Genomic DNA, 20866 nt, shown 5'->3' with positions numbered 1-20866 from the left:
TATCTAGTGCTGCTTTAACAGAAATACCACAAGTGGATGGCTTTAACAAAGAGAAATTTATTCTTTCCAGTTTAGTAGGCTACAAGTCCAAATTCAGGGCATCACCTCCAGGGGAAGGCATTCTCTCTCTGTCAGCTCTGGAGGAAAGTACTTGTCATCAATCCTCCTCTGATCAAAGAGCTTCTCAGCTCAGGGACCCTGGGTCCAAAATGAGTTATTCTCCTGGCTCTTGTTTCTTGGTGGTATGAAGTCCCCATGTCTTTCTGTTCACTTCTCTCTTTTATATCTCAAAAGAGATTGGATTAAGACACAATCTAATCTTGTAGATTGAGTCCTGCCTCATGAACTTAACTGGTGTTAATCCCACCTCATCAACATCGTAGAGATAGGATTTACAACAGATAGGAAAACCACATCAGATGACAAAATGGTGGGCAATCACACACTATTGGGAATCATGGCCCAGCCAAATTGATACACATATTTCTGGGGGACACAGTTTAATCCATGACAGGCACCTTATGTATAACAGAATGAAACATTGCCCGGTCTTGTACCATTGTCATGTTCCATGGTATATTTGAGTCTATTGTTGTAGGGAAGAATACGCTTGGCATTTGTCAAGTTGAAAGAACTGAAGAAAAAATTCAAACCTCAAATTGCAATATTGAAGGATACTATGGGGAAAATATTGAAGGACACAGGAAACATCAAAAAAAGATGGGAGAAATACATGGAGTCACCATACCAGAAAGAATTGGTCAACATTCAGTCGTTTCAGGAGGTAGCATATGATCAAGAATCGATGGTACTGAAGGAAGAAGTCCAAGCTTCACTGAAGCCATTGCCAAAAAATAAACCTCCAGGAATTGATGGAATACCAACTGAGATGTTTCAACAAATGGATGCAACACTGGAGGTACTCATCCATCTATGCCAAGAAATTTGGAAGACAGCTTCCTGGCCAGCTGACTAGAAGAGATCCGTATCTGTGCCTATTCCAAAGAAAGGTGATCCAACAGAATGCAGAAATTATGAACAATATTGTTTATATCACACACAAGTAAAGTTTTACTGAAGGTCATTCAAAACAGATTGCAGTATTACATTGAAAGGGAACTGCCAGAAATTCGAGTTGGATTCGGAAGAGGATGTGGAATGAGGGATAGCATTGCTGATGTCAGATGGATCTTGGCTGAAAGCAGAGAATACCAGAAAGATGTATACTTGTGTTTTATTGACTATGCGAAGGTGTTCGACTGTGTAGATCATAACAAATTATGGATAACATTGCAAAGAATGGGAATTCCGGAACACTTTATTGTGCTCGTGTGGAACCTGTACATATACCAAGAGGTGGTCGTTCAAACAGAACAAGGGGATACTGTGTGGTTTAAAGTCAAGAAAGTTGTGTGTCAGGGTTGTATCCTTTCACCATACATGTTCAATCTGTATGCTGAGCAAATTATCAGAGAAGCTGGACTATATGAAGAAGAAGGGGGCATCAGGATTGGAGGTAGATGCATTAATAACCTGTGATATGCAGATGACAAAACATTGCTTGTTGGAAGTGAAGAGGACTTGAAGCACTTACTGATGAAGATCAAAGACCACAGCCTTTAGCATGAATTGCACCTCAATATAAAGAAAACAAAAATCCTCACAACTGACCCAATAAGCAGCATCATGATAAATGGAGAAAAGATTGAAGTTGTCAAGAATTTCATTTTACTTGGATCCACACCCAACACCTATGGAAGCAGCAGTCAAGGAATCAAATGATATATTGCATTGGGCAAATCTGCTGCAAAAGACCTCTGTAAAGTGTTAAAAAGCAAAGATGTCACTTTGAGGACTAAGGTGCACCTGCCCCAAGCCATGGTATTTTCAATTACATCATATGTATGTGAAAGCTGAAGAATGAATAAGGAAGACTGAAAAAGAATTGATGCCTTCAAATTATGGTGTTGGCAAAGAATATTGAAAAGACCATGGACTGCCAGAAAAACAAACAAATCTGTCTTGGAAGAAGTACGTCCAGAATGCTCCTTAGAAGCAAGGATGGGGAGACTTCATCTTACATACTTTGGACATGTTATTAGGAGGGACAAGTCTCTGGAGAAGGACATCATGTTTGGTAAAGTAGAGGGTCAGTGAAAAAGAGGAAGACCTTCAAAGAGATAGATTGACACAGTGGCTGTGGCAATGGGCTGAAGCATAACAACGATTGTGAAGATGGCACAGGATCTGGCAGTGTTTCGATCTGTTATACGTGGGGTCTCTATGAGTCAATTTGAAGGCACCTAACAACAACAACAACACTGTTATGGTTATTGTGTCATTCCATTTCATTGAGGGTTTTCCTTGTTTTCCTGACCCTCTACTTTACCAATGTCCTTGTCTAGTGATTTGTCTTTCCTGATGACATGTCCAAAGTAAATGAGACGAAGTCTTACCATCCTTGCTTTTAAGGAGCATTCTGGTTGTATTTCTTCTGACACTGATTTGTTCATTCTTTCAGCAGTCCATGGTATATTCAATATTCTTTGCCAATACCACAATTTGAATGAATCAATTCTTCTGTCTTCCTTTTCATTGTCCACCTTTGGCAAGCATATAAGGTGATTGAAAATACCATGGTTTGGGTCAGGTGTACCTTAGTCATCAAAGTGACATCTTTTCTTTTTAAAACCTTGAAAAAGATCTTTGCAGCAGACTTGCCCAATGCAATATGTCGTTTGATTTCTTGACTGCTTCCATGGGTATTGATTGTAGCCATATTAAAAAAAGGAAAAAGAATCAGGTAAAATGAATTTCAATGATAGATTTTATTTAACCCACTGTATTCAAAATATTATCATTTCAATTTGTAATCAACAGAAAAACAATTTTTAATGAGATGTTTTACCTTTCTTTCTTTTACTGAGCCTTTGAAACCCGGGGTGTATTTTACGCTTGTAGGGCATCTCAATTCAGGCCAACTGCATTCAAGTGCTGGTAGCTGCATGTGGCTGCCATCTTGGTCATCACTGTCCCAAACTTTTTTCTTTTTCCTCATAAGTGGTCATCTTGTAATAATCATGATTTAACCTTGTGTTTGTAGAAGGTTTCGTATGCTTCATAAAACTTTCACATTCTGTTACACATTTGATCTTATTTGAGCCAGTTTTGACAGTGAAAACTGAAGCAAAACAGGATTATCAGCTGGGCTGCTAGTCGCAGCGTTAGGTCTCCTGATTCTCAGGGCAGCAGATGCAGTGCCATGCTCTTTGCTTACCCAGTGGGAAAGGAGAAGCAAGGAGGAGTCAGCGTGCCCAGGAAGGCATTTATAGGTGGGCCAGGTACACTGCTGGCTTTCCATGAGCCTAGGAGGTAGAGGAGTGGGTCCACCAATGACAGCACTGCCCTTCATCCATAAACTTTGGCATTGTCAGACTTCACTAACCAAGAGAAATGAACCTGCAGGCTAAGCAAAGTGTCCTCAAGATCTTAGAAATAAATCATCCCCAGTGCTGCTATTATAACTGATAGAAGCAGAACGTAACAGATCAGCACGCGTATAAACAGACCCTGAAGGCACAGATGGCCCTAGGACCATAGGACGTGTCTGTAGGCTGGTGTGAGAGAGAGGCTGGCATGGCTAAAAGAAGGTGGTGTCAGCCAGCAGCGTTAGGGACGACAGAAGACAGGCCTCCAAGGGTCTCCCAAGGTATCTTCCTTCCCGCTGTCTCCTTAGTGTCCAGCCCAGGCCCTGACACATACAATGCCCTTGGAGAACATTTGCTGAGTGAATATCAAAAGGAGAGGGTGCCAGGGGCAAGGACTTGACCCTCCTGGAGCTGGGCACGAATACCTTCATCTGATGTCAACACACCAGTGCCAAGGGTCCTTCTAGTGATTATCTAACTTCTCTGTTCTTGTCTAAGGAGTCCCTGGGTAGTGCAAATGGTTAATGTGCTTGGCTGCTGGCCAAAAAGTTGGAAGTCTGAGTCCACCCAGAGGCACCTCAGAAGAAAGGCCTGGTAATCTACTTCTAAAAAATTAGCCATTGAAAATCCTTTGGAGCACATTTCTACACTGAGACACACAAGGCCACCATGAGTTGAATGGACTTGATTGGCAACTAAAAGAACCAGAAGTACTTGTCAAAAGGGAGAAAATGGAGAGATGAAGTGAACATCAGACCCTCTGGAGTATTGCACTTCTTATTGTAAATGAAAGAATCAGCATGCTGGTTGCACATTTTTCTCCTTTGAATTTGTCTGTTTTGTGGTGGTGGTTTGTTCTAGTTTTGCCAGTCTCTCCAACTGTTATCAAGATAGAACACTGAAAATCAAATTTCTCAGCCTGGCATGATACAGTCCACCGGAAGAGGCCGTCTGTGTCAGCTGTTTCCTGGAAATGCCCGGAGCTCTCTCTGTGCCTCTTATTCAAATGCTAGTGATTTCACTGTGAAAATATAACTTCGAAAGAATTTCTGAATCATATCCTACAAGTAAGAAAGTGTAATTTAAAAAAAAAAAAAATCCACGAAATGAAGAGAGTGCTGCTGAGCCTTTGCCCTTGGACACTGTTGGCCAGAAAGGCCCTGAGTAGGGAAAGTGTACAGGTCAACAATGTGACCCCACACCCCATGCCCCCAGCCCTGGTACTAGGGGATGTCAGAAGGACCTCATTTCATATGCCCTGGGCTTTAGAGAATGGATCAGTTGTAAACACTCCCATATAAACTCAACAGCAAGCCCTCCTGCCTGATTCAAAGGGCAGGGAGGAGCGGTGAAGCAGGAAAAGGGTGGTCATCCGACAGGCAGTGCCTTTATGGATGGTGGGAGAGGCCTGGAACCCCAATCCCCAAGCATGGGTGGTTCCAGGAAATTCCAGGCTGACCAACCTAACTGGCCTTTCAACACAGCTACAATGCTATTTTAAGGGCTGTGCTGAGCCAAACCTAAGAGGAAACTCAGCTCAACAAAAGCAAGACAGTTGTTTCAGAGAAGGAAGGTCAGGGCGGGCTGAAGCAGCCCCCTTTGGCACCTTCTAGGGTAAGTCCCACGGTGTGGTATGGTAGGGGGCTATGGCTGTTCTTTTGATAACTGTTGAACAGTTCACAGCCCTCCGTTGCTTGTGCCCTAGCCTCTGGCCTCCTAAAAACCCAATGGGGTGGTCTCCTTGTGTGTTCCTTGGATCGTCTGAAGGTGCTGGTCCCCATCTTGAAGTGGTTGGCTGTGCCCACCTCACCTCTATCACCTCTATGTCATGGCTTTTTAAAGCAGAAGTTCCCAAATGAGGGGCCCCACAGAACTCCCTGTCCTACCCAGTCCTGGATCATTGCTCTTATTGCCGGTGCCTGTCACCCATGCCTTCAGCTTGCAGATTGCATTAGTGCATTGGGCAGTTTAAGGCCTGGGCTCTAGTCTGATGTCCCTCGTAACCTCAGGCTGTCCACTTATCCTTCCTGGGTGCCTCTGGAAGAGGCTGCATAGATCTGGCTCACTATTATTACTCCCCCTTGCTAACCCCCGCATTGTCTCATGATCTTGTTTTTCCCTCCCGTTCCAGTCTCTATAAAAAGTTTAAGATTAACCAGTGTTCGTCCTTGGAGGGTAGAAAACGAGTGATAATGATCTAGGAATGAAAAACTGAACAAAGCACCCATCTTGGGACAAGAAAACCAGGAGGTCGCCAGATAACCCCCAGGAAAAGATTAACTCATCTGGGACGTGACCACCTCAAGGGGGAACTAACACAAACTTCTAAGACCCACAATCTTGTCCCTATAAAGCCTTTGGCCAATCTCCAGTGGGAGAGATGGGTTTTTGGAGGAATTTATTCCCCTCTGTCTCCTATATACCAATACATATTAAAACTTTTGCTGCTCACCTCACCCCGTCTCAGAATTGGCTATTGCAGCAGGCGGCTCCAGTCTGAATTGTTGCAGTAACATCTCCTTCTTCCACTGTAAATTTAGGTCAGAGGATAAGCAATGGCCACGTGACCTTCCAATTCTAATTCGCCATGACTATGACTCCAGGGTGTTCCCACGTCTCCACCAGCAGCCCCACATGCCCGTATGCTGTGAGAGACAGGGGCAAGAGGACCTGGAAGCCCAGAGAGGACATGCTCAGGGGTCATCTCTCTGTTCCACTCCTCCCATGGGCTGAAGTGTACCCAGGCTCCTTTAAGACATCTAGGCTCCGAGTGTGGCAAAAGCTGAAAGGAGCTTCTCAGCGCTCTGCTTGGTGGCTAGATCTGTCATAGTGTGGGAGTTAGACCACAATGAACATGTGGCCTGTGACTCTGGAAATGCGCACCCACTCCCCACACTCCTGTCATGGAAGAGAAGTTGAGACAATCTCCTGAAAGTTCTGGGGGTTCCCTGAGCTGGAGCAGTGTCACATGTTCTCTTCCAGGATGCCCCCATCTTTAGAGAGACGGTGTGATGTGGGGACACAGGTACAAGTCTGATTTGGGCACTTAAGCTTAGCGTCCTGGAAAAACCATTTGGCTTGCTGTGCTTTTGTTCTTCATCTCTGAAATGAACACAATCATGTAGGCCTGGGGGTTGCTGAAAGCAGGTAGGCTGTGGTGAGCTTCTTTCCACCTTAAGGATGTGCTCTTTTCATGCACAGGGGACTGGAGGCTCTTGTGAGTTGTCATTTAGAGTCTCAGTGTGATAGGCTGGCCTTGTGTTGAATGCTGACCCTGTGTCCCAAGGCATCCACTGTGTGGTCAGAGGTGGAATGGTTCCAGCAAAGATGTGGTGATTTTTGGAGTTCATGGGGAAAGCAAAGAGGGGTTCACCTCAAAGAGGATGATTGTAAAAACTAAAGTCAAAAAAAGGAAGGCTAATATCCTGATAGGATTTGACAATGATTAAGGAAAAGATACAGACTGTAGAAAATCTGTTGACAGATGTTCTGCCTTCAGGGCCATATGAGGAAAAGGAAACAACAAAAACAAAAGAAATGATCAGCTCAGTGATAGTATAAGTTGCAGATCATTTTTAAAAAGGGAAATGGATCTTAGGTGTGCCTTGAGGGAAGAATACAAATACAAGTAGCTGCTATGTTTTGGAAAAGTTGACAAGTGAGTTTCGTCGTTTCCTCTGATTTTCAAGCACTGATGGTGCATTTAATAATGTCCAAAAAAGAAGGTTTGATTCCATTTGTCTAAATACCACGTATTTGTTTTGGTCTCAGAGGACTGGCTGTTCTTAAGCAATCATTAGACAGAGAGTGAGACTCTTTGGAGGGAGGTAGATGTGGCATGGAACGGGAACATCTGGTTGGAAATTTGGGGGCAGTGTTGTTTCAAGTCCTGTGTCTTCAATCAGGTGAGAAATCCATGGATAAGAAAGTATGTAACTGGGGCTGGGAATGCCCATGTTGGGTGGCCATTGAACACACTCAAGTAGTCTGGGGATTCAAATTCTTATCACAATAGCTTCATGGTTACCCTTCAAAAGCAGCAGAAATACTTGCTGCACACAGGGAAATAAATACTTGTGTCATTGAGAAGCCCTGGTGGCTCAGTGGTTAAGACCTATGGTGAGTTACAGCTGCTAACCAAAAGGTTGGCAGTTGGAATCCACCAGCTGCTCCTTGGAAACCCTATGGGGCTGTTCTACTCTTCCTATGGGGCCACAATGAGTTGGAATCAACTTGATGCCAACAGGTTTGGTTTGATTAATGTTGATGAGGTAAATTTCCCCTTCAACAGCCACGGTGGCTCCCAGAGGGAGGAGATGAAACTGAGATGTAAACAGCAGACCCTTCCCTCTCAGAGTACCTGAACTCACCCCAAGCCCCAGGGAGACAGAAAGTTTCAGGTGAGGAGTGTTCAGTTTGCCAGAACAAGGTGGTGGGGGAGGCTGTGGGAGCCACAAGAAAGGACTGGGGGAGGGTGACCTGGAGTTTCCCAAGGCAGCTCCCCAATCTCAAATGAGGCAGCTTAAAATTGGAGCAGTGGGCACATTTGAGAGACTGGAAGAATGAAAGAGATTGTGAGGAAGTGAGAGCAAGAGACAAAGAGTGAGAGAGAGAGGCTGGGGTGTGGGAGAGTACCCAAGTTATAGCCCCTCCGGTCAGGGTGTCATTAAGGGAAGAGCAGGTGAGATGAGGTGGCTCTGCGGTCTTCCCCCAGCACTTTCCTCAGCGACAGCTCCCTGACTGCAGTATGACATTCATCAAATTAGGATGATGTGCTGGGAACTGGTGTGCAGGAAATCCGTGTTCCGTGTATTTTCTCATTTAATCTACTCTAATCCTCACAACATAGGGACAAGTGGTGAATTCCCACCTTCCATGCAATTCCCAGCCAATGTACCTCACGCACAGCTACCAGTCTGTCAGTGGAGGCTTGCATGTTACTATGATGCTGAAGGTTTCTGTGGAGACTCCACACTAAGACAGACTAGGGGAAGAAAGGCCTGATGATCTGCTTCTGAAAATCAGCCACTGAAAACCCTATGGATCATGATGATCCAATCCACAATGGACCATGAGGATGGTGCAGGACTGGGCAGTGTTGCATTTTGTTGTGCATGGATGGGGTCATCATGGTTTGGGAACTGACTCAGTCAAAGTTAACAACAACAACAATCATCACAACAGACTTCAAGAATGGCATTATTCCCGTTTTTACAGATGAAGAAATTGAGGGTCAGAGAAGTTAAATAACTTGTTCATGGTTCACAACTAGCTAGTGGAAGAACTAGGTCTTGAACTTACATTTAAGAGATTCTAATGTTCCTCACCCCCACCATACAATACATTTCCTCTCTGGAGACAGGGACATCTTCCCTCTGCACTCTCCCAGGGCCTCCCTTAGGCCTTTGCCCAGGTAACTCTAATTTGTGTTTCCAGTCCAAACAGGTTGAAGTAAAGCTTCCAGCACTATGGTGGACTAAAACGGCGTGCAAATTCTTTAACATTCCTCCATTGCGAGATGGGGTGTGTGCCCCTCCTCTTGGCTCTGGTGGCCTTATCCATTTGTAAGCAGTAGAATGGGGTGTAAATGATGCTGGTGACTTCCAAGATTCAGTCAGGAGAAGGCTTGTGGCTTCAGTCTTGGGCTTTTTGAAGACTCACTTTCTGGACATCCCTTTTGGGGTGCTCTGCCATGAGACCCAGCCACCGCACTGTGAGAAGCCCCTGACACATGGAGAGGCATGTGTAGATGTGCTGGTTGTCAACCACAGGTAATCCAGCAGCCAGCATCACCTGGCAGCAACACCAGTCACCTTGAATGCCCAGCCCAGATGGCTCTCAGGAGGACTGAAGCCCATGAAGATGTCTGATAACAACTGCTTGAGAGATTCCAGTAAAAACTTTCCAGTCCAGTGCATCCTGAGTCCCTGGTCCCGAACGGTGTGAGCAAAATAAAATGGTGTTCTAAGTTGCTATGTTTGCAGGTCACCTGTTACACTATAATAGACAACCACATGGTGCTTCTGTGAATATCGAGTTTGTCCCCCAGCCATGGGGGTGCCATGTCATGAGGGAATCATCACTGTGGCCAGGCTTCCTGCCTAGCTCGGATGGACGAAGGAATCCCTCCTGGCAACTGGGCCCAGTGTGCAGCCTCAAACTGATAACCAGCCAACTTGGAAGGAGAGTCTGCAGCAAACTTCTAATTGGTGAGTGCAAGGCTGTCTCAGAGAGAACAAAGAAGGGCAATGATAGTGGGAGCATATATGAGCTCAGAAGCTGTCCAGATAAATTTTTGAGGCTACAGAGTCCCAGGGTCGGCAGGAGGAGAAAATAGAGGGCAGAAAGCAAATACTGCGCGCTGGCAGGAATGGCTCAGTGACATTTTGTGCTTATTGTCAACTCACTTCTCATTTCTCCGGCCATCTTGTTTCAGGATTTGAGCTCCCCAGGGAAAAGGTTCATGTCAGTCATTGTCTCTGAGGTGAAGAAATGGGTCCCTCTGTTCTGAAAATAATCTCACAATTTACTGAGCTGCCTTGAGTTTGGAGTTTCTTCCCCAACCCCTGTAAGCATGGATAGGCTAGGGTGCGTATATCAATACGTCAGGTCTTGTCCCCTTACATGGTTTAGCGTAAATCTGATTTAAAACTCAGCATAGGTTGTGTTTTGAAAATCACACATGCAATTCCTAAAGCCTCACAATTTCTCAAACTTCAGATTAGTGGCTTGAAATACAACTTACCTCTCCTTCAGCTGAAATGATTGTGGTGTCCTACCGTGGTGCAGGCATGAACCTGAGTTGAATTTTGTCCTTAACACATCACTCTGTTTATGATTCCAAGTTTTGTAAGAATCCAACTTTGAAAGCAAAATTAGGCCCCCAGGCCTTGACCAGATGAGGGAGAAAACCAGAGCACTCCAACATCTAAGTCAAATGCCTCCTTTTCAGTCAGCCAGGGGCGCTCCCCCCACCAAAGAAGCATGGAGCAAGAAGAAGAGGAAGAGGGAGGGAACTGAGGGGTTTTGCTTTTAAATTCCTGGGTTCCTCAGGCCAGCAATGCAGCTTGGGGCAGAGTTTACACAAGGTTGGGTAAGCAGCCTGACACTGATTCTTCCTAATGAGTTTGTTTTTGTGTTTGCAGAGAAAAGAGAAGGGCTCGACAAGAGAAAGGAGATCAAAGATAAAGATAAAGAATTGTGACATTATAGATAACCAAATGAAGGGAAGGGAAAAGAGGATAATTTCTGTAGGTTGAGTGAAAGAAAGAAAATAATTATATTTGAAATAATTTAAGATTACAAAAATCATCTGTGTGTAAGAAGGCACAGAAAACATAAGCATGAGCTTGTAGTTGGCTGGATCTTCAGGGGCTGAGGGACCTGGATGAAGCTTTCATTTCAAGACCTGGAAGCTAAGTGTTCACATCTGAAGGTGGTTTCTTTTAGGGGAAAACTCTCAGGGAGAGGGGTCGTGTAGGGAAGGGAATTAATTAAGAATAGACCAAATATATGGCTGTTAACCTAAATGGGGTTGGGGGAAGAGGAGGCAAACTAGCCATGAGCCATATCTGGCCACACATATTCATTTATACATGGTCTATGTTTGCTTTCTACCACCCTTCTGTCAGTTCATCATACTGTGATGGCTTGTGTGTTGCTCTGATGCAGGAAGCTATACCACTGCTATTTCAAATACCAGCAGGGTCACACATTGTAGACAAGTTTCAGTGGCACTTCCAGACTAAGACAGACTAAGAAGAAAGGCCTAGTGGTCTACTTCCAAAAATTAGCCAATGAAAACCCTATGGATCACAATAGAACATTGTCTGAGACTTCAACTCATTTTCTTTGGATGCTTTGGGTATCAGAAGGTATCAATTGCTGGAGAAGAATATCATGTTTGGTAAAGTGGAGGACCAGCAAGGGTGAGGGAGACCCTAACTGAGACAGACTGATACAATGGTCACAACAGTGGACTCAAGATACCAATGATCATGAAGATGGCACAGGACCAGACAATGTCTTGTTCTGTTATATATAATCAGAGCTGACTCGATTGTAACAACAACATGACTGCTTTAGTACTACAATGACAGAAGTGAGAGGTTACAACCAGGTGATACCATCAGTGTGTCCTGAAAGAGTCTAGTTTATACAAAGCTTGCTAAGAACAAAACAGTAATTTTCCATTAAACTTTCAGAACAAGAGCCATGAGAGGCCAACTGCCAAATATTAACCCTTGCAACAGAAGCTTGAGCCCAAAAATCAGAAAAGGGCTCATTAACATAGTAAAAATCACTCCCTTAGGCAGAGACTTAACAGAATAATGAGACATTCTAACATTATAATGAGGTTAGGGCTATATTGCACTGGTGTATTACGCTAGAAAATGTAGAAACCTGTGGTTGTGTGATACGTTAGAACTTCCTCCTTCCTCATAGTATAAAAAATCTGACTTGTGTAACCAAGACAGGCACAATCTGAGGACTGCATTCCTCTCTGCCTCAGCTTGTGCACAGCTCAGAATAAACCCTCTTTGTTCCTCGCCCTAGTGTTATCTTTATTGGCGAAAGTCACACTGGACCCGAACCAAGAACTTGAGCTGAGTAACAGAGGGACAGTATGGCTTGCCAAACTTAAAATATTTGCCATCAGACGCTTTACAGAAAATGTTTGCCAACCCTGATCTAGACAGTTACAAACATACTCACCTTGGCACCACTTACCTTGTCATTGTCCAAAAATGTTGTTATGTTGGGTTCTGTGTGATTACTAGAATGGTGAAAAATGTAAATGAATACATATGTAAGGCCAAGTGCAAGCGGAAAATAATCGGGTAAATTCCTCTGATGAAAATAAGAGAAGGAGTTCTCCTCCTTCCTTGTTTTCTTTAGAATTCATTTGAGATAACTTGTCATTGCAAATCCTTTGTATTTCTAAAAAGTACGTAAGTGTAATTTCAGGTAATTCTCCTCTACCTTCCTGTATTTCCTGGAAGAGATTCACATGAAATCAGGTGACCCAGCCTTATCTCCAGGCCAGAAGGATTTGAAAATTAACAATTATCTTTAAAATATGAATGTAATGATTGTACCCCCTTACCTACATAATTGTTAAGATTTCTTTCTGTCTTTGCAATCTCTTTAGTGGATTGCCTAGCTTAATATTTATTCAATAATAACACTTTTCTTTTTTTTCTATTTTTGTGGAAAGGTTTTCTGGGTTGGGAGTAGATTTTGTTTTTCGTGACTTTTCCTTAACATATATATACAACAAAATAAAATGAATAAAACAAAGAAGAAACAGAGAAAAAAGACAGCATCAAGAGAAATCAGGGAGTAGGAATAGATCAAGATTCCTACAGCTGAAGCTGTCATTACCTCCAGGGTCCCATAAGCCTTCATTGCCTCAGAGTGTGCTTTTTTACTGCATGTAAGGGAAGTTTTCCTGCTTGAGGGCTTCTCTGGGCACACAAGTATGCTTGGTCCTTGTGCAGAGCAGGCTGGAATTTCCAGAGTGAAAGACGGTCCTAAGATCTGACCTTAATCGAGACCAAATGGAAGTTACGAGATAAATGGTCCAACCTCCTCACCCCTCTGCAGTGCATGTACTACACCCTCTCCCAGAGGTCCCAGAGGGACTGCACCACAGAGTCAACCTGCTAATTAGAACATCTTGTGCTGGCTTCCTTCCCATCCCTGTCTTCCCACACCTTCAGGAGCGGTGCTCCTTGGTGATCACCTCACAAATAAGCTGCCTGCTCTCACATCCTTCTTTCAGTGTCTACTTCTGTGGGACCCAACCTATGAGAGTTCTAGCACACTTTGCTGTTGGCAGTAAGTTACTTTACTCTGCTCCCCATTTTCCTTGCTTGATAAACTATTCTGTATTTTTAAACATAAGAATAATAAAAGAACTAATTTAATAAAGAGATGATGATTATATTTTATTTTCTTACTCAAAATATACACCAAAAAAAAAAAAGACAGAGAGAATCAAGAATCAGATTAGAATATAGGTAAAACTTCTGTGCCTAACAAAGAGGCTTTAAGCCACAGGCTTTGGGTACCACAGGCTATTTACAGTCATGCAAATAAGGAAGAAGCCCATTCTGCTCTTTAATTTTTTCAACTGGGATTAATTGGTAAATACCTTACAACTAAATGGTTACTTGTTCCACTAGCTGTCAAATGTATTGGTGCCTACACCCAGCACCACCACTTATCTGTCAGTTTGTCATTCTATGATGGCTTGTGTGTTGCTGTGATGCTGGAAGCTATGCCACTGGTGTTTCAAATGCCAGCAGGGTCACCCATGGTGGACAGGTTTCAGCTGAGCTTCTAGACTAAGACAGACTAGGAGAAAGGATCTGGCAGTCTACTTCTGAAAAAATTGGCCAGTGAAAACCTTATGAATAACAGCAGAACATTGTCTGATATAGTGCCAGAAGATGAGCCCCCTCAGGTTGGAAGGCACTCAAAGTACAACTGGGGAAGAGCTGCCTCCTCAAAGTAGAGTTGATCTTAATAAGGTGGATGGAGTAAAGATTTCGAGACCTTCGTCTGCTGATGTGGTATGACTCAAAATGAGAAGAAACAGCTGTAAACATCCATTAATAATTGGAACATGGAATGTATGAAGTATGAATCTAGGAAAACTGGAAGTCATCAAAAATGAAGTGGGACACATGAACATCGATATTCTAGGTATTAATGAGGTGAAATGAACTGGTATTGGCTATTGTGAATCGAAAAATCACATGGTCTACTATGCTAGGAACGATAAATTGAAGAGGAATGGCACTGCATTCATCGTCAAAAAGAACACTTCAAGATATATCCTGAAGTACAGCACTGTCAGTGATAGCATAACACCCATAAACCTACACGGAAGACCAGTTAATATCACTATTATTCAAATTTATGCACCAATCACTAGGGCAAAAGATGAAGAAATTGAAGATTTCACCAACTTCCACAGTCTGAAACTGATCAAACATGAAATCAAGATATATCGATAATTACTGGTAATTGGAATGTGAAAGTTGGAAATGAAGAAGGATAGCTAGTTGGAAAATATGGCCTTGGTGATAGAAATGATGCTAGAGATAGCATGATACAATTCTTCATTGCAAATACCTTTTTTCAACAACATACTACACACATGGATCTCACCAGATGGAACTCAGAGGAATCAAATTGACAACATCTATGGAAAGAGACGATGGAAAATCTCAATATCATCAGTCAGAACAAGGCCAGAGGCAGACTGGGAACAGGCCATAAATTTCTCATATGCAAGTTCAAGTTGAAGCTGAAGAAAATTCGAGCAATTCCACAAGAGCCAAAATACAGTGTTGAGTATATCCCACCTGAATTTAGAGACAATCTCAAGAATATATTTGACACATTGAACAATAATGATCAAAGACCAGACGAATTATGGGATGACATCAAAGACATCATACATCAAGAAAGTAAAAGGGCATTAAAAAGACAGAAAATAAAGAAAAGACCAAAATGGATATCAGAAGAGACTCTGAAAGTTGCCCTTGAATGTAGGATAGCTAAAGCAAAAAGGAAGAAATGAAGAAGTAAAAGAGCTGAACAGAAGATTTCAAAGGGCAGCTCGAGAAGACAAAGTAAAGTATTGTAATGACATGTACATAGACCTGGAGTTAGAAAACCAAAAGAGAAGAACACGCTCGGCATTTCTCAAGCTGAAATAACTAAAGAAAAATTTCAAACCTAGAGTTTCAATATTGAAGGATTCTATGGAAAAAATATTGAACAACACAGAAAACATCAAAAGAAGATGGAAGGAATACACAGAGTCACTGTATGAAAAAGAATTGGTCAACTTCCAACCATTTCAGGTGTAGCATATGATCAAGAACTGATGGTACTGAAGGAAGAATTCCAAGCTGCACTGAAGGCATTGGTGAAAAACAAGGCTCCAGGAATTGAAGGAATACAAATTGAGATGTTTCAATAAACAGATGCAGCCCTGGAGGTGCTCATTTATCTATGCCAAGAAATTTGGAAGACAGATACCTGGCCAACAGACCAGAAGAGATCTATATCTGTGCCCATTCCAAAGAAAGGTGATCCAACAGAATGTGGAAATTATTGAACAATATCATTAATATCTCACACAAGTAAAATTTTGCTGAAGATCATTCAAAAGTGGTTGCAGAAGTACATCAATAGGGAAATGCCAGAAATTCAAGCTGGATTCAGAAGAGGACCTGGAAAGAGGGGTATCATGCTGATGTAAGATGGATCTTTGCTGAAATCAGAGCATACCAGAAAGATATTTACCTGTTTTATTGACCATGCAAAGGCATTCAACTGTGTGAATCATAACAAATTATGGATAACATTGTGAAGAGTGGGAATTGCAGAACACTTAATTGTGCTCATGAGGAACCTGTTTATAGAACAAGAGGCAGTCGTTTTAAAAGAACAACGGGCTACTGCGTAGTTTAAAATCAGGGAAGATATGTGTCAGGGTTGTATCATTTCACCATACTTATTCAGTCTGTATGCTGAGCAAATAATCTGAGAAGCTGGACTATATGAAGAAGAACAGGGCTTCAGGATTGGAGGAAGACTTACTAACAACCTTCAGTATGCAGATGACACAACCTTGCTTGCTGAAAGTGAAGAGGACTTGAAACACTGATAAAGATCAAAGACTACAGCTTTCAGTATGAATTGCACCTCCACATAAAGAAAACAAAAATTCTCACAACTGGTCCAATAAGCAGTATCATGATTAACAGAGAAAAGATGGAAGTTGTCAAGGATTTCATTTTACTTGGATCCACATTCAACACCTATGGAAGCAGCAGTCAAGGAATCAAATGACGTATTGCATTGGGCAAATCTGCTGCAAAAGACCTCTTTAAAGTGTTGAAAAGCAAAGATGTCACTTCGAGGACTAAAGTGCACCTGACCCAAGCCATGGTATTTTCAATCACCTCATATGTACGTGAAAGCTGAACAATGAATAAGGAAGACCAAAGAAGAATTGATGCCTTTGAATTGTAGTGTTGGTGAAGAATATTGAACATACCATGGACTGCCAGAAGACGAACAGATCTGTCTTGGAAGAAGTACAGCCAGAATGCTCCTTAGAAGTAAGGATGGTGATACTTTGTCTCAAGTACTTTGGATATGTTATCAGGAGGGACCAGTCCCTAGAGAAGGACATCATGCTTGGTGTCTTAATCATCTAGTGCTGCTCTAGCAGAAATATCACAAGTGGACAAGTGGATGGCACAGAGTAATTTATTCTCTCACAGTCCAGTAGGCCACAAGTCCAAATTCAGGGCATCAGCTCCAAGGGAAAGCTTCAAGTCCAAATTCAGGGCATCAATTCCAGGGGAAGGCTTTCTCTCTGTCGGCTCTGGAGGAAGGTCCTTGTCGTCATCAATCTTCCCCTGGACTAGGAGCTTCTCTGAGCAGGAACCTCAGGTCCAAAGGAAGTGCTCTGCTCCTGGCACTGCTTTCTTGGTGGTATGAGGTTCCCCATTCTCTGCTTGCTTCCCTTTCTTTTTATCTCTTGTAAGGTAAAAGGTGGTGCAGGCCACACCCTAGGGAAACTTCCTCTACATTGGATCAGGGATGTGACCTGGGTAAGGGTGGTGTTACAATCCCATCCTAATCCTCTTTAACGTAAAATTACAATCACAAAATGGGGGCCAACCACACAATTCTGGGAATCATGGCCCAGCCAAATTGATACACACATTTTTTGCAGGACATAATTCAAACCATGAAACTTGGTAAAGTAGAGAGTCAGTGAAAAAGAGGAAGACCCTCGATGAGATGGATTGACACCGTGACTGCAACAAAGGTGAGATGTGATTGATAATTTTTGTATGGCCTTTCTAGCCATGGTCTTGTAACTCCCACCCAGGTGATTGGGCAGGACTTGTGATAGGGTAATTGTGGCCCACCAAGGGGATTGGCCTTAAAAGAGAGCCAATTCCAGAGCAGAGAGGAGGAGCCCGCCACCACCAAGGAAGAAGAGACCAGCAGGAGAGACCCTGCAGCAGAGACCCAGCGGCAGGAGACGACACGGTGGGCTTCCTGGCCCACGGAGAGAAAGCTGAGTGCCTTTGGGCAGAGACTGAAGGCCCATGAGAGATGTGCCTGTGAGCATGACTGGTAGAGGTTATCCTGATGAAAGAGCCTGAGCCTGAATTGTAACTGTGCTTCCCTAATAAACCCCATGATTGCTGCACAACTGTCATCACATATACGTTTCCAATTTTTTTATCACCCTTAACAGAAACTCAGTACCCCTTAAGCAATAACTCATTTTTAATATCTTTTCTTTTTTAGAGCAGTTTTAGGTTTACAGAAAAATTGAGTAGAAAGTAGAGAGTTCCTATATACCCTCTCTACCCCTGACAGTTTCCCTATTACCAGCATCTTACATTAGTGTGGTGTATATGTTTCAATGGATGAACCAATATGGATACATTATTATTAACTGAAGTGCATAGTTTGCATAAGGGTTCACATTTTGTGTTGTACAGTCCTATGGATTTTGACAAATGCATAATGTCATGTGTCCACCATTACAGTATCATGCAGAATAGTTAAATGCCCTCTGCCCTAAAATGCCCTCTACTCCATCTATTCATGCCTCCTCCTCCACCTCTGAACCCCTGGCAACCACTGATCTTCTCACTGTCTCCATAGGTCTTCCTTTTCCAGAATGCCATGTAGCTGGGATCATACAGTATGTAGTATTCAGGCTGGCTTTTTTCACATAGCGTTATGTATTTAAAGTTCTACTGGAGCAGTTTCCGAAGAGTAGAAAACAGTGTTGAGTGTGTTCCCCTGAAGTCATCAGAGAGGACAGCTCCACTGTGAACTGTGAGAGCCGCATGGAGGCCCGGTCGTGCCTTAGAAACACTGTTAAATCATTGAACATGCAGAAAACCTGAAGCAACCAGGATCTGGAGGAGAAGGCCACCTGTGGGTCCCACTCATGGGTGAGGGAACTAGGCTGATGGACTGTGAGTGAGCACCTGACCTGGCATTTAGGGACCCCTCAGGGCATTTGGTGTGGTCTGTTGCAACGACCTCCACATCCTGTTGTAAAGGGAAAAGCCCTCTCTACCAACTATGCACATCGGGGTAAGCACTGAGTAACTCTCCCCTGGGGGAGCCATTGTTGGCTCCAGACAGAGCAGCACCTCTCCCTTGAGTTATCTCTGCAGCTCCTGCCCAACCACTCGGGTGATCACCACACTCTTCCCTCCTCCAGCCTCCAGGACTGAGCATCATGGGGCCATGGGAAGAAAAGGGAGCTCACTATTCACTGCTGCAGGAAGTATTCTTCCCCCCAAGTCACCACTGCCCTGAAAAGAAGGCTCCTAGGCCTGTTCCTCAACCTCTTGCCCCAGCAAGACCGAGAGACTCACGTATGGGATTTTGAGCTGCTTTTTCAGCCCATGCTTACAGGGATCACTCTGGGCCTGTGTGGGTGGGGAGAGATGGTGGGACCAAAGCAGATGGCTACCCAGAGCAACAGGTCATCCCCTGACAGTTTTGGGAGTACAGCACGGAGGCACCAAATCTCCTGTAGGGTGCGAGGCTCAGGGAGGCCTCCCTCAGGACAGGACATTGAAGCTGAAATCTGAAAGATGCACAGGAGTGAGTGGTAAAAACAGAGGGACAAGTGTTGGGACGGAGGGACCAGTGGGCATGAAGGCTGGAAGGACTGCGGGTTGGAGGTCTGGAGGAAGGGCTGTGTAAGTGGAGTAAAGAGGCAGACATGGGTCTGTGGTCAGACCAAGAAGGTGAGCAAAATGGGGCTTTCATCAAGCAGGAGGAGGGCAGTGGCAGCAGGTGAGAGGCATAACCCAGCTATGACTTGTTTGAAAATATCCTTTAGGTTACTGTGTATAGAAGGACAGAGAGGACAATGGGTGTGGAGAAGCCAATCAGGAAGCAACTTCAGTAGCTGGTGTGACCTCAGATTGCTCTAGGGTGGAGGCAGCCTGAGGAAGAGAAGAGGACAGCATTGAAACCTGCTTTGAAGGTGGAATACACAGGACCGGCTACTGAAAGGGTGTGTAAGCTGAGGGAGAAGGGGAGCCCATTAGCCAAGTTTTTGGCTTGAGCAACGGGGTAAATGTGGGTGAACAGGAAACACTGGGAAAACAGCATATTGATGAGGGGTGGTGAGTTCAATTTGGGGTACGTTGAACTTCAAGTGTCCAGAAGACAGGCAGGAGGTCTGGGCATTTCCTGATGTTTGACCTCAGCTCCCTGAGACTTGCTTTCTTCGAGCATAAAATTGAGGTACTTCTACTTCCCTTACAGGGCTATTGCATGGATTTGGGGAGCTAATCTAGTTTTCAGACGTAGTAGGACAGTATGAAAGTATAAGATAGAGTATCTATTGGGAAAAGGATGTGAGGTACCGTTGTCAATTAACAGATAGAAATGTTGGTTCCCAAAGAGCAGGAACAGTGAGGTAAACCCACAGCCATCTGTAAGCAGTCAGCAGTGTATTGGGAAACCCGTCCCCTGCAACAAACACACTCCACTGAACAATTTTATGCATGTGCCCGTGTGTGTAAGCATGTGTACACAAGTGTGCATGCACAAGTATTTGTGCGTTTTTGTGTGGGTCTCTGTGTGTGTGTGTGTATGTCTCTATATGCATGTGTCTGTACATTCAATTCACAGGAGTAATGAGAAAATGGGAAGCGACTGGGATAGAAGGCTATAAAATTAAAGCTAAAGAGATAACCCCAGGCTTTGGTGAACATGTTTGAAATTTTTTGCCCCTCCCATCTGGCTAGGAGTCCCTGGGTGGTACAAATGGTTTGTACTTTACTACTAGCCAAAACGTTGGTAGTTCAAACCCACTCAGAGCTGCCTCTGAAGACAGTCCTGGCAATCTGCTTCCAAAAGTTCACAGCCTGGTAGGCCTTATGGAGCAGTTCTACTCAGCACCCTTGGCGTCAGAATCGAATGGAAGGCAACTAACAACAACCAACCTGGGTCCGCAGGATGAATGCATAGGATCAAGTTAAAAGGAAACACTTCACAGGGGAAGGGTTTCCTTGTGGGTGTCTGTCTTAGGCTGGGTTCTCTAGAGAAGCAAAACCAGTAAAGTGTATAAATATATATACAGAGAGAGATTATATCAAGGAAACAGCTCATGCGATTGTAGAGGCTAAAATGTCCCAAGTCCGTGGATCAGAGTAGAGGCCTCTCCCAAGTCACACAGCTGCAGAAGCTGGCAAGTCCGAGATCGGCAGGTTGGAGAGCAGGGCTTCTGCTCACAGGCTGTGCAGATTGACGAATCCCAGGTTCAGCAGATAAGCTGACGGCTCAAGTCCCAAGAAAGGGAGATGAGATGACAGGAAGCAGCCACAGGATCCAGAGAAAGAAAAAGCCAG

This window comes from Trichechus manatus, unplaced genomic scaffold, assembly GCF_000243295.1.
Source record: "Trichechus manatus latirostris isolate Lorelei unplaced genomic scaffold, TriManLat1.0 scaffold00042, whole genome shotgun sequence".
Taxonomy (NCBI): Eukaryota; Metazoa; Chordata; class Mammalia; order Sirenia; family Trichechidae; genus Trichechus; species Trichechus manatus.
The sequence above is the reverse complement of the archived record's forward strand: the minus strand, read 5'-3'. Positions refer to the sequence as shown.